The sequence below is a fragment of the Helianthus annuus genome, chromosome 2 (assembly GCF_002127325.2).
Source record: "Helianthus annuus cultivar XRQ/B chromosome 2, HanXRQr2.0-SUNRISE, whole genome shotgun sequence".
In the NCBI taxonomy this organism is placed as follows: domain Eukaryota; kingdom Viridiplantae; phylum Streptophyta; class Magnoliopsida; order Asterales; family Asteraceae; genus Helianthus; species Helianthus annuus.
Window position 1 is genome coordinate 158,230,901 of NC_035434.2, and position 14,369 is coordinate 158,245,269.

Consider the following 14,369-nt stretch of genomic DNA (forward strand, 5'->3'; position numbering starts at 1 on the left):
GAATATAAAAATTTTTTAAAATATATGAAAATGAGTTAAAATTTTGTGGAATCAGCCGCATGTTGCGGCGGGCTATTTTTTTACGTGGAAATGTAGATAAAAAGCACATTACACACGCATTTGGACAATGAAACGTAGAAAGAAAACACGTTATAAGGGTAAAGTAAGAAAATACGGTATAGTTACGTCCTAACTTTAAAAAACGTTAGAGTAGATTACAACCGGTGTCCTTTACGTTTGTATCAAATTACAACCAGTATCCTTTAACTAAAGAAATTACAGGCTCTGTCCTTTATGTTACTAGTTTTTAGCATGTTATGTCCTTTAGCTCTAACCTAGTTAAGTTTTTTGGTTAAGTCTTACCATGTGCCTCTCCCATGAGGGCAACATGGTCTTTTCATCTCAATTTAACATGAATTTCGATTTCCCCTTGCATTTGACATAAGCTGATTGTTCATATTCATCTCAAAAACCATAACTATTGTGTCTCTCAAAGCTTCGAGAAAAAAACTCTATCGAAAAAAGGAACGTGAATCAAACCTTGCAATGGGTGCCTTTTACATACGACAAGCACTAGATCAAAACGATATCGATGAAATTTATGGTAAGCTTCCAACTTCATCGTAGTCAGTTCTTTTTATTGGTTTGATAAAAAAAGATTAATTCCAAAATATTGTTTATTTATTTATTTCAAAAAGATCAAACCTTGCAATGGACATAACGTGTTAAAAAAAAGATCAAACCGGTTTTTAACACGTTATGTCCTTTATGATTGGTTTGATAAAAAAAGATTAATTCCAAAAAGATCAAACCTTGCAATGGGTGCCTAATTAAGTTTTTTGGTTAGGTGTAAAGGACATAACATGTTAAAAACCGGTAACATAAAGGACAGAGCCTGTAATTTCTTTAGTTAAAGGACACCAGTTGTAATTTGATGCAAACGTAAAGGACACCGGTTATAATTTACTCAAATCGTTATTTACGATCATGTATTTTAAACCATCGTAACCTATCCAAAGTAATTTAGAAAATACACAGAGTTGAAAGAGAAAAAAACAAAATAAGGCTTTTTTCATAAAAAAATAGAACGCATAAAACTAATTGTAGATAGAATAATATTTTAAAAAATTAACATAAATAGTCATTTTTTAAACTAGATTTGTGAAGTAACTATGATTCCCATTTTGATTTATGTAACACAAAACTAGTCAATTAATGTCATTTGCATATAATGCATATGTAACAAATATAAAGAAAAAAATCAACTAAAAGTTTAGCAATAAGATTAGAACCCAAAGTTTGCTTCCTAATAAAATGACATGAGAACCACCAGATCATACACCTCATCAGGTCATTTTCCAATTCAATACTTATATGTTCTAAGTTCTACAGTGTAATTTTATTTAAAAAAAAACAAATTTTTGGGCCCCGAAGGGTTTGGACTCTGAGCCGTCTCCCACCCCGCACCCCCTCCGGGCCAACCCTGCTTATCAACGAACTTGTAGGTTTTGTCTTTTATGTAACTTCGGTAACTATCCGCATCATGTAATCTCATTTTTAGATTTAAGTACAGCATTTTGTTTTGGGTATACAAAATCTTAAATCGAAGAATACGAATACAAAAAGTGTTTCGTAAGAACGAGACAATTTTTATGTGAAAAACATATAGATCAGATTGTTTGTTAAATGATTGTCCTGAGAATTTGGTTCAAAGATCAATTGGCATGCCCTCTCTAGTGGAGACGTAACTTCAAATTCTGTTTAGGTAATTTTCGATGGACATCTGAGTGAAGGGAAGGATGGGTGCTTTAATCTCGGTATATTGGATTTAAATAATCCTAGATTTGACCATTTGGCTAATAACACTCTCAAGTTATGAATTGTATCAGGTCACTCCCAACTTTCAACTTATTTTCTTCTGGCACTCTCAAACTAACTGAACCCTAATGCAGTTAGTTTCAATTGGTTTTTTTTGTTGATGTGGCATCTGACTTGACATTCTTTGTTGATGTGGCAATTTTCTGTTGACGTGACATTTGACGTGACTTTTTTTGCTAACGTGGTACTTGTGTTAGTGACGTGGCATCTGACTCAGCTAAAACAAGTGCACTTTTCTGCTAACGTGGCACTTTTTTAGTGACGTGACATCTGATTTCAGCTAACTGGTTAGAGTTCAATTAATTTGGGACTGCAAGAGGAAAATAAGTCGAAAGTTGGGAATGTTGTGGTACAAATCGAAAGTTCAGAGTGCTATCGGCCAATTGGTGAAAGCTGATGTTATTTAATTTTCTAATATAATATAATGTTATTATAACTCATTTTGATAAGGTTTCGTTTTCATTTGTAAAAAATTACGAGCATGTCTTTGCAACATTTTTATTTTTATCTACGTTAAACAAAAAATTTATCTAAAACCGAGTTATACATTGTAATATAAAGTGATGTTGTTTGCCATTTTCATTATTTAAGCAATATAGTATGACGTTTTATAAGTCGTTTACCTTTTTCGTTATTTAAGTAATATATCATGACGTTTGATAAAATTTTGAATATATTATTGCGACGTGTTTATTTGAATCTATGATTAGATAAATTTTTATTCGAACGAACATCGATACCGGTGTTGTATTCGGTTTCATGGTTTTCTCAATATAGTGATACAGTATTCATTGAGTTTTTTTATATATACGGTTACATCGTTTACCTTTTTTATTATTTGAGTAACATAATATACAATTTTGAAGACACTATTGCAACATGCTCATTTTTATCTACACTTTGATACAACTGTTAATCGAATGAGTATATATAGTTGATTTTTTTTGTTCTTTACCGTGACAAACCAGGGCAATATTGCTAGAATTATATCGGTACTAATACCGTATTCGTTTTTATGGTTTTCTCGATGTGGCGATATAAAAGCGATTGAAACTAAAGTTGTATTGGTAATAGAGTATTTTTAGTAACGTATGCTATAGCAAGTGACACTAACCGAACTAATGCCCCGCCCGAACAACATCGATACTGGTATTTGTTTCTATAGTTTCCAATCGATATAAAACACATACTAAATATGTGCCGATATCCTTTTGGGCGTATCTCTATTGATTGTTATACTGAGTGCAGGTATCGTACCAATACCTTAATGAACCGAGCCGATACACGACCGAAAGTCTGCCGTGGAACGCGGGAATCAAACTAGTTTATACGCATTTCACACCATACTATTAGTTTAAGGTAATGTGAACTTATGTAAAAATTGATCTATCATATAAGTAAATATTCTTATTTACTAAAAAAAGTAGAGGGATTTACAAGTTTATTTGTAATTTTATAGTTTTAATATCACTCTTTTTGGACATGTATTGTAGCTCTAAATCTAAAACTAAGTAAAAACAATATCACTCGATAAGTTGTATATGGTATCAAGTCAAGATCGATATTTCCAAATCAGTCAATTAATTTCCATCTAATCAAATTAAAAGGTGAAAAATAAAAGAACGTATCAAAGTCCAAATCTTGAGATTTAAGTTTTGACGTAATATCCCAACTACTTTTTCTAGATGAACTGCCGACAATGCAAAAAACAAAACCTGCAAAAGAAGTTGATAAATCTAAAGAAACCAAACAAGTAATTGGAGAATTAAAATCTCATAGCTAGTGGTAATATATATATATATATTTTTTTCAGCTGAGGTGATTACTATACCATATCATGTTGGTATAATTACTTTACTATGTAGAATTCTTTAGGAAACCACCCGATCATATGCATCTCGTATTGATAATAATGTCTATACACTAATACAGACAAAATGCAACATGATTACAAACTCAACCAATAGCATTATATTATTTCCATCACATAATTTATTAAAAGTGGTCATCGTCTCATACATTAAGGGATCAATCGATTTTCGATAACATATATCACATATAAAAAAAGTGTGGGACACTTGACCCTGGTAGAGAAAGGGTGGTTCCGCCCTAGCTCTTACTAAAGATAGATATAAAAGTGAAACAGTAAAAAAATACAATATTAAATATCTATATTAATACAAAATTTTATTACTGGATGTTTAACCCTAACCCCTATCCCTTCCCCTTAAGATCGTTCGTAATGGTGAATGCCCTATAAGGGCATTTTCTATCATATTAAAAAATGTGTAATGGTTAACGTCAATTAACGTTCCTTCAATTATTACTTTCCAATTTTTTTCTACTCAATGGACATTATACTAGAAACACCCATCCTTCTTCATGACTTCATAACGCCCAGAGAATGGTATTGGGGGCGTTATCAAATCTATTCACGCCCAATAATGCAAATGACTCATGACCTAATAGTGAAACATCAACTCCCCCATTCCCCCTAGTTTTGCCACACTGGAATATATGTTAGAACTATATAATGAATGCAATCCATCTGCCTCTCGTTTACGTTTTTGCAATCCAAAAAGTAATAACTAATTCCTATTTTTCCATGTTACCTACCTTGTAGAATATATGCACTAATGTTAGAGAAAATGAATCTAATATCAAGAAATGTAAAAAAGGCAAAGGCATATAAAAAGGAGGGGAAAAGTTGCAGAAAGAAAAGTTTTTATAATACCCACAAAGGGGTTTAAAAAGTGAGTACCTTTTGTTTTAAAAGGGCTGTCCACTTTCTAAACTTTTATTAACATTTATGTATTAATTAATTAATTACTAATTTAAATTTAATTAATATATGAATGCTCATGGAGTATCTTCCTTCCTGCTTTTGAGGGAAAATTAGATTCCATAATCCCATTCGTTCTCCACAGTTTACCAAACCACTCATATCTCCACTTCACTTCCACCATTACTTTGGTTGTTGATGATAATCTACAAGGTTTAAGTTGAAATAATCCACTAATTATGTATTACACATTTTTGTTTACAACTTATAAATCTTGTCATGTACCATGACACCAAAAAAAATATGTCTTTTAATGACACCAATTCACCAAAATCGTCACTCAAAGTAACCCGTTTCTCATTAATGTTTTACAAATACAATTGTTACAGCTTCTCATCATTTATATCAAAAGATCTACAATTAAGCTGATCACTCAATAACCAAGAAACTCATGAGTACTCGAATAAAGTTTGTTATGCAATGAACAAGCTAGTAGGAGCATGTATAGAATATCAAAGATTAGTCATGTATCATGAGTATCGTGTTAAGATTTGACCAAGAACTTTTATGTTGGCACATTAAGTAACGTGAAAGTTAGTGGCGGAGCTAGCTCATTAACTTAGGAGTATCTCAAAAGAAATTTTTTTTATCGTTCAATTATACAATAATAAAAAACGATAATAAATAAAGTAAAACAAATACCTAATAGATTTGTCATTTTCTTGTTTTCATAGGTTGAAATCGTTTCTTCACATTGCCGTCTTTTACTTTATCAGAAACTTTTTTTCCGACCGCACAAACCATAGCATTTTTCCTTAAAAGTTTCTCAACGCCGGTCAACGGAGCAGAAGCAGGGATGTCGAGTAGTAGCAGGGATGCTGGGACGTTCACAATTCATTGTGACGTTCTGTTTCCAACTTTGCCGCCCATACACAAAAGGATATTTTATTGTTTTGGGGCTTGGGCTAAGTTTATCAATTGGGCCTCTTTCAATTATATTATGTTTAATTTGGGTTAACTCTATCATTTGGGCTTAATTATTATATAAATTTGGTGTTGTAAAAGCTTTGGCTTATAAAAATTTAAAATCTTAATAAATTAAAGTATCCTATTTTTTAGAGGTATCTCCATATTTGTTTAAGGGTGTCCTTAATATAAAACCAAAAAAAATAATAAAAAAATTTACACTACAAAGACGAGGTTGAGCCATAGACCATGCTACCCTCCTTACACTATATCTCCGCCCCTGGTCAAAGTGAATAACAATATTATAACTAAATTAGTTTGCATGCTTTACTTTTTAGGGTTGATATATAGGCAAATGATCATGTATAGGAGAGCCAAATGGTAAAACGTGTAGGAGAAGATATTGGCATCTGATCAATCAGTCAAATTGTTGAGATTAGGTGGTCTCTAAATTTAAAAATCATGCGACTAAAAACAAAGGACTCAAATGAGGAAAAGCAAATAGGAAGATTATATATTGGTGACTCATAAACCCACTTCCCCCGTGGTTTATAAACGTGTCACACCACAACCGATGGCGGAAGCATCAAGGTGGGATGAAATAGATTGCTCAAGACATCATAACTTGCTAATAATAACAATAAATTAAATAACAATATTTTATTCATTCTAAAAGAATTACATAGTCTTGAAGGGAAAATACAACAATTTGGCAACTTGAAAATAATGAAACAAAGGGAACATATAACATGAAAATTTTGGTGCATATCTAGTTCACCCTAACTAATTTTTTCAAATCATTAAGGCTAATTTCGAGCAACATGTATTAAAATAATTTGTCAACACATAAAGGTCGGTGAGCATACAAGTTTGGTTTACATAGCATATCATAGAACATCTTAAATCCAACATGGAAAAATGTATACTACGTTGAAGCTAGCATGCATAACTATAGGTCAAACCCTTGTGTCCACTGAATATTGTGCGAACCCTCGTCACCGAAGTGAACGAGACTGCAAAAGTTGATAGAATACTTAACAAATACCCCACAAACAGTGGTGTGCTACTCCTATAGCGCTATAACTGTTAAGGTATGCTAGCTAAGTAAATGACAAATAGAGTGTATGAATGTTTTCTAGCATGAACTCAACCTAAGTATAACAAAGTTGAAATAAAAGTTAAGTGTGGGACCAAGGTGCAAGCCGATCGGAAGGCTGTCCGATCGGATGGCAAACCGATCGGACGGCGATCCGTCCCAACGGCCTGATCGTCTTGACAGTTGATTGTTTGAAAGTTTGTAGTTTTGATTTGAGACGATTTAATAATATGCCAAACAACAGAACCTCGTCATGGCCCTAGCGACCCGATCGGACATGAATCACCCAGATCCGACCTGTTCTCTAGTTCGTGACGGTGGTTCATGCTTAACCCGGAATCGGTCGTCTCTTTGGTAGAATCAAGATCTTGAACCAACACATCACTAAGAAGGAGTAGAAGATCAGAACAAGCTCCAATTCTATCGGTTTTGAGTGCATTGAGTGTAAAAGAGTTGAAAGAAAGTCGGAAAACCATCTTTCAATCCTTTTCACTATGAATATGTTCAGATCTAAGCAAGATCTTTGTTCATTCATGTGGATATCGTCCAGATCTAAGTTGTTCTTGGTGGATTGGAGCCAAAACATGGAGTTCATAAGAACCCCATGATGACATCATCCTAGAACACCTCAAATCTAGTGATTTCACGGTGAAAAGTAAAGATTCAAAAGAGAAAAAGGTGAAGGAGTGCGTGTAGATCAAGAAAGTACAAGGTTTAGGTTGAAAACTTACAAGAATCGCGAGAAATCGGGAGAAAGAAGGGCAAAAGCGAGCTGGGTCGAGTGAGAGCTATCACATCAAGTGATGTGACATATGAAGGGTATTCATAGGGTTTCCCAAAAAGGAAAATGCAGTGGATCGAGTGGGTCACCGATCGGATGGCTATCCGATCAGGTGGCAATCCGATCGGAGGGCAATCCGATCGGTTGATCATCCGATCGAGCAGTCACTCGATCAAGTGGCTCCGACAACTGAGTTTCGACGTTTCGTTTCGTGCGTTGAGTTTTGCGATGCGAAAGAGTTTCCCATTAATCCCAATTACCATATCTAACATTCAATCATCCTATATATCTTTCGTTTAGCATCTGCGATTCGATTGCGATAGCGTTGCGATTGCGTTTCGATTAATCACCAAAACACATAAAGTAAACATGCACAAATAACACATAAGTAGCACACACACGTAAAACAATATCTAGAACGCATAAATTCGAGTTGCGAATGCGATTGCGGTGCGATAAGCGATAAAGTGATAAAACATGCGATAAATAGCGATTAAAGCTCAATTATTAACAAGTACTCCATATAATACAACTAATGAGAATTAATAAATAGATTATCTACAAGTCAAAGAAGTCAAAACAGGAGTTGAGCACGGAGTAACAGATTGCAATTAGCAATCTTTTCTTTCTTTGACTTCAATGTTGACTTTGACTTTGACTTTCGAAACACGGGGTGTTACATTTTCCACCGAAGGTTGAACATTCTTGCAATGCCGCCTATGGAACCAATGTTCCCACAAGAAGATTAGAACTTGGCACAAGAAGTTGTTAATCCCACCGGGTGGGATGACATTCCCACGAAACCTCCTCTAGACGCCTTACAAGAGGTTCTAGTGGAGGTCGCACCTCCTCCACATGAGGTGGAAAATGAGCCCGTCTTCCTTCTCCCTCGGGAGATAGAGGAGTGGCTCAACGATGTGTGAGGAGCACCCTCCGGAAAGAAGTTCTAAAAGCCTTATTCAATCGGAAAAATCATTTTATGGGATTTTGTTGCTCTTATAACGAAAACATCTAGGATAGAACTTCTTTGTGGTTTAAAAATTTCTTGCATTCTAGGACCTACCTATCTATCTTAGTTTTTAGTTTGTACTTTTTATTTTTAGGAACTATGTATCTCGCACTTTTTAAATGAATGATGGTTTAAATTATTAAAAGGTGTTTAGATGATGTTATAATGGTTAAACACACTCGAAAAGGTGGAGGTTACCAAGGGAACGTTAAAACCACACCCCATGCACGAAAACAGAGCCTCCTGACAATTTTCAGCATTAAGCAAGTTCAGCACGGGGCCGTGCTCAGCCCAACATGCCCCGTGCCTAGGCTCTGCAGAAATTTATCCAGTTCAGGTAACTGGACACGGGGCCGTGCTCACTGAACACGCCCCGTGTCCAGCCTTCAGTTAAATTCTGTTACTGGCAATCTGACCACGGGGCCGTCCCGGACCAACACGGGGCCGTGGTCAGACGCCCAGTAACATAAAATTTTGTTTTTAACACATTTTTACACATTCAATCAACCTAAAAACTTATTTTTGGGATACATTGAGGACAATGTGTAATTATAAGTGTGGGATGATGCTAAAACCTTGAATTTGCAAGTCCTAATAACAAGCGTTACACAAAACTCTATTGGAACCGCTGGTCACCCCAATTTTTTTTCAAAAATTTTCAATTTTTTTTCTTGTCTTGGTTTAATTTGGGAATAACAAATTCTAAAAAGGTTATATTTTTACAAATTTACAACCAATAGTATCGTGATAAAAAGAACCAACATAAGAACATTATGAAAATGCATGACAAAATCTAATTAAAAGTTGATTATATATACTTGATCACATTATAAACCCATTCCCACAACAAGTGAGTTTTGAGCCTTTATTAAGCATACAAGCATATATCTTTAAACTAAATGCTCATTTTTCGTTTCTTGTGTGAATAGCCCCTTGGTTCTTACAACTCTAGAACTTGCCACGATGATACATTCCCGGTCCTTACCAACTTAAACCCAAGTAAGTAAATGATGGAGGCATTAGGACTAACCCATTTTCCTTTCAACACCATTATTTTTCATTTTTTATCACCTACCCAAAAATTCCCCTAGTTAACCCCTTTGAGCCTAAATCTTTTCATTTCAAAACCCGCAAAACAAACACCCTCTACCCACTAAAACCCTTTTTCTTTTCAACCCCTTTGTTTTAGTAAAAAGCTCGGTTATCTTGTGACATTTCTCTAAAAAAATGAAAGTCTTGCAATAAACAAACAAGTTCCTCAAAGAAACTTCGTTTGAATATGCATAGTTTGAATAAAAGTCACAAAATCAAAAAGTTTTACGACGACCGACGCTTTTTACGCTTTTAGCCCTTTTTACTAACCACAAACCAAAACCACATACCCTTAGCCCAAGCCTAACCTTTTCCCAAAGTCCTCTTGATATTTACAAAGATTTATAGTTAAAAAGGAGGAGGTTTGATTGCTTGGCAAGCATATGGTAGAAGTAAGTTCCATGCCGGTCTCGAGTGTTTCACAAAAATACATCTTCGGCCGAGTGTTGAGTGATCTCCCGTGAGGTATGTGAACTTGTATATAAATGGAATTTTAAAGAGGCATGTTATGCCCAAATAAGTAATTTTTCTTATGAAATGTTCTAAATAAATCATAACTAATAGGATTGTAAATAAAATGAAAATAAAACTCAATAAAGATCTTAGATTCCCGACACTCAAGACAAGCCCAAAACTTCTCTTCTACCTATTCCATTTGGGTGTGTAAGCCACATGTTAAAGAGTTTTGCTTGAGGACAAGCAAAGATTCAAGTGTGGGGGTATTTGATGTGTGCAAAATGTAACATTTAAATTACATCAAAGGAGGCATAAAACTAACCCTTTTTTAGTACTAATGTTGGAAAAAGTGTGTTTTTGTCTTCCTTTTGAATTTACAGGACCAAATGAGCTTAAACGAACAAAAGGAACAAATATACAACCAAAATCAACATAAATACAAAGAAAAGGAATAAACGTGACATGCCCGACCCCTCGGCAGCTTCCCAAAAGCAAAAACAATTCAACAGAAGACTGACCACGGGGCCGTGCCCACTACACGGGGGCGTGGTTAGATGCCTGCAGAAAAGACAAAGCTGTAGAAACTTCCACGCCCACCACGGGGGCGTGCCCAGCTCGACACGGGGCGTGGTCAATGCTAAGATACGCAGAATCTTGCAAAATATTGATAGTACAGATACGATTCTGACCACGGGGCTTGCCCACTAGACACAGGGCCGTGTGGGACCCCTCTGCTGACATCTGCAGTTAATGAAGGAAGAGAAAAGGCTGGCCACGGGGGCGTACCCACTGGACATGGGGTCATGGCTAGGGCTCTGTGCAGGCTATAAATAGAGGTGCTTGGTTCACTTCAAAGGCATCCCTTGGCAAACCACTACTCTCCCACTTTGCCACCACTCCACCACCACTACACCACCAACACCCACCACCATCATCCGTCATCCATCTTTAGAGTGTGTAGTAGTCTCGGGATCCAAGATTGATAGTAATAGTTCTTTCCAACCAAAGGCCATGTTTGGCTAAGCCTCTTACATCACTTGGTGAAGACAAGTCTTTTATGTATTACTTTTGATTTTTAATCTTTCGGCACTTTTTATTTGGTTTTGTATTAATGAATTTAATAACTAGTTTCTTATGTTGAAGGTGAATTTTCTTTATCATTTGTGCATGGTTTCTTGGCGTTACTTTACTGTCTATATAAAGTAAAAGATAACATCATTCATGTCTCTACGGTCTATATAGAGATATGTTGGCTACCTGGTCGGGGGTTAAGGGAATGGTTTAGTAAGGTTCTTGCCTTGTTCAGTGTATAGATCCTGCAAGAACCTGGTTTAAGCTTACTAGGACCTCCTTCAATACCCACTGGTATTGGATGGCGGGGGTGCGAATGGCTTGAACCCCTCATATGTAAACTACTATTAATACATTAAACCTGCTACTTGGGATTGCATCACTGCTGACTCAAACCACTTAGCTGAGGGTAACGTCACCTTCAAAAGAGGGGCCTACTACTATAACTAAGATAATCTCTTAAAAAGTCCGAAAGTGCGAAAATCATCAAAGGATACATTAAAGGCGAGTCGGATCCAAGTGATTCATATTGTCTATCTGTTTTTATTTTATTTTTATTTCTACATTTTTTTTATTTTCACGTTTTAAACCTTTTCTCAAATATTTAGATTTATTAGACGTTGAGGATAAACCGGTACTCAAAGCTCTAGTGTTCTTGGACGATCTCGATATTTTACCAATGCTATACTACGCTCACGATGGGGGCAGTTGCCCAAGTGTGTGTTTAGTGTTAGTAGAATATCATGTTTTATAAATTCAAAACTTGACTAATGCGAAAAATTGGGCTTAAAATATTAATAAAATCGTATTACGCTTCGCACACACCACAATCCGAAATGAGGAATCAAGAACTAGGATGATGAACACCATAACTCATAACTTTCAACCAAGAATTAGTTGAAGTTAGGGTTCGCTTTTGTAAGTATATTACACACATACATACATACATACATACATACACACACACACACATATATATATATATATATATATATATATATATATATATATATATATATATATATATATATATATATATATATATATATATTTGTATAGCTAGTCATGTATGGTAATGTATGGAGGTAAGATGAATTCCATCCATTTAACCTCATTATTAGGATTCATCAAAGAACAAAATCATCAATTTGATTGATGATTTCGGTTGGGCATGAATATTATATCTCCTTATTCACCAAGACAACCAAGTGAGTAAACTAGACGAGTGTTTGAAGACTTGGTGTAGTTTGTTCACTTTGTTTTCTTGAAAAATTGTTTGGTGACTTAGAATGACATAATCAACTGACTAAGTATGCAAGTGAGGAGGTGGAATCATAGTTGGAAGCCAAAGCTCTATTGTGCACACCTTACCAAAATATAAGTTTCACAACATTGAAGGTTGAGGACTTGGATGGTTTCAACACTTTATAGGTCGCTTGGGACCTTTGGGGCAAAAAGTATTCGAGGTTATGAACCTCTAATCTTCTGGAAATTAACCATAACCCACCCACAACATGAGTTTAGTTGGGAACAAGGATGGTCTAAGATATCCACAAGATGAACAAGAAATAAGACAAGTTGTAAAAGTCTTATAAAATTAGAAAGTAAATCGGACTTTGGACCTCAAGTTTGGTGATGTACCACCTCTTACACCTTGGTGAACATTGGCTTACATCCTTAGAGGTTTTCCAAGGAGTTTGAAGTAAAAAAAGCATGAGAAAGATAGAAGAAAGGTGTTCAAACTCACTATTTTGAACACAAGTGCAATCTGCCAAGAACTTGGAAGTATTGAGAGAATTTGATGCTTTGGAAGTGATTGAAGTGTTTGGAAAATGTTTAGGAGTGTATGGAGACTCCTATTTATAATAGAAGATTAGGGTTTAGTCATTAAATGATGTTAGGAGGAAGTTAGAGTGGGAAAAAGGTGAAATCTGGACCAAATTCGCGAGCTGGTGGCATTCTGTCGCGCTGAAGCCTCTTACGGACCGTATGGTACATACCTTATGATTCATAAGGCATGTCCGAAGGCACCTTTTCCATTTTCAGTCCTTGTTGTTTGGTTGTGGTTCATTTATGCCACTTCTTCCATATGTTAAGGGTTTTTGGACATTTTAGTGTATGATTAAACATGTGTATAGTATGATATAAGTATGATTACAATCCGAACATCGTAATAACATAATGTGTGTCTCGGTTTTTGTATATGTGATGCGTATTCGTGATTGGTTAAACTTCGTGTATGTATGAGTAATCAAGTGTGAATAAAAATATATTTTCATTATGATCAAAGTCTCGAGGTTGCAAAGATTGAAAATGAAACACGGATACAAGCTTGCTAAAAATAGAAAGTAAGAAATAAAAATCGTTACAGTCTCCCCTACTTTAGGAAATTTCATCCCGAAATTTATTCAATAGGAGCTTCATATCGCTTTCAATTTTAGAACTAAAGTTCTTGATAATAGTGTTAGTTTTGTCAATTTAATAGATACTCACGTTAAAACTAAAGTAGAAGTTTTTAGAAATGAAAACGGTACTGAATTTGTCAATTATAAAATGTTAAGTTTTATAAACTCACTAGGTATAGTTCATCAAATCTCTTGCTCATACACGCCACAACAAAAATGGTGTGGTTAAGAGAAAACATAGACACCTGCTTAATATTGTCAGAGCTTTACTTTTTCAGGCTAATCTTCCTTTAAGGTTTTGGTCAGAATGTGTTTTAACTGCTTCTTACATGATTAACAGGACACTCTCTTCTTTGCTTAATGGTAGGTCCCCTTTTGTGCTTCTGTTTGGCTTTAAACCCTATTTGAGTCACTTAAAAGTCTTTGGGGCTTTATGTTTTTGTACTGTTTTGAATTATAGTGATAAATTTGAAGAAAGGGCTGAAAATTGTGTTTTTATGGGTTATTTAAAATGACAAAAGGTTACAAAGTATGGAATTTAGATGCGAAGAAATGTTTGCTTCTCTGGAGATATAAGTTTCTATGAGAATCTATTTCCTTATAAAAAAATTGTTTGATAATACAACTGATTTTCAAAAAATTTAATGATGTTAATACTTTAAACTTTTTTGATCTTTATAACTCTTCAAGTGACCTAATACCCAATGATGATAAGAGGGTTACAAGAGATTCTATGTAACACCTCGCAAAATCATGTCCAATATAATGAAGACACGTGTCATAAACTTTAAACGTGTAGTGAATTGATTTCGAGGGACTAAAGTTGACAAACA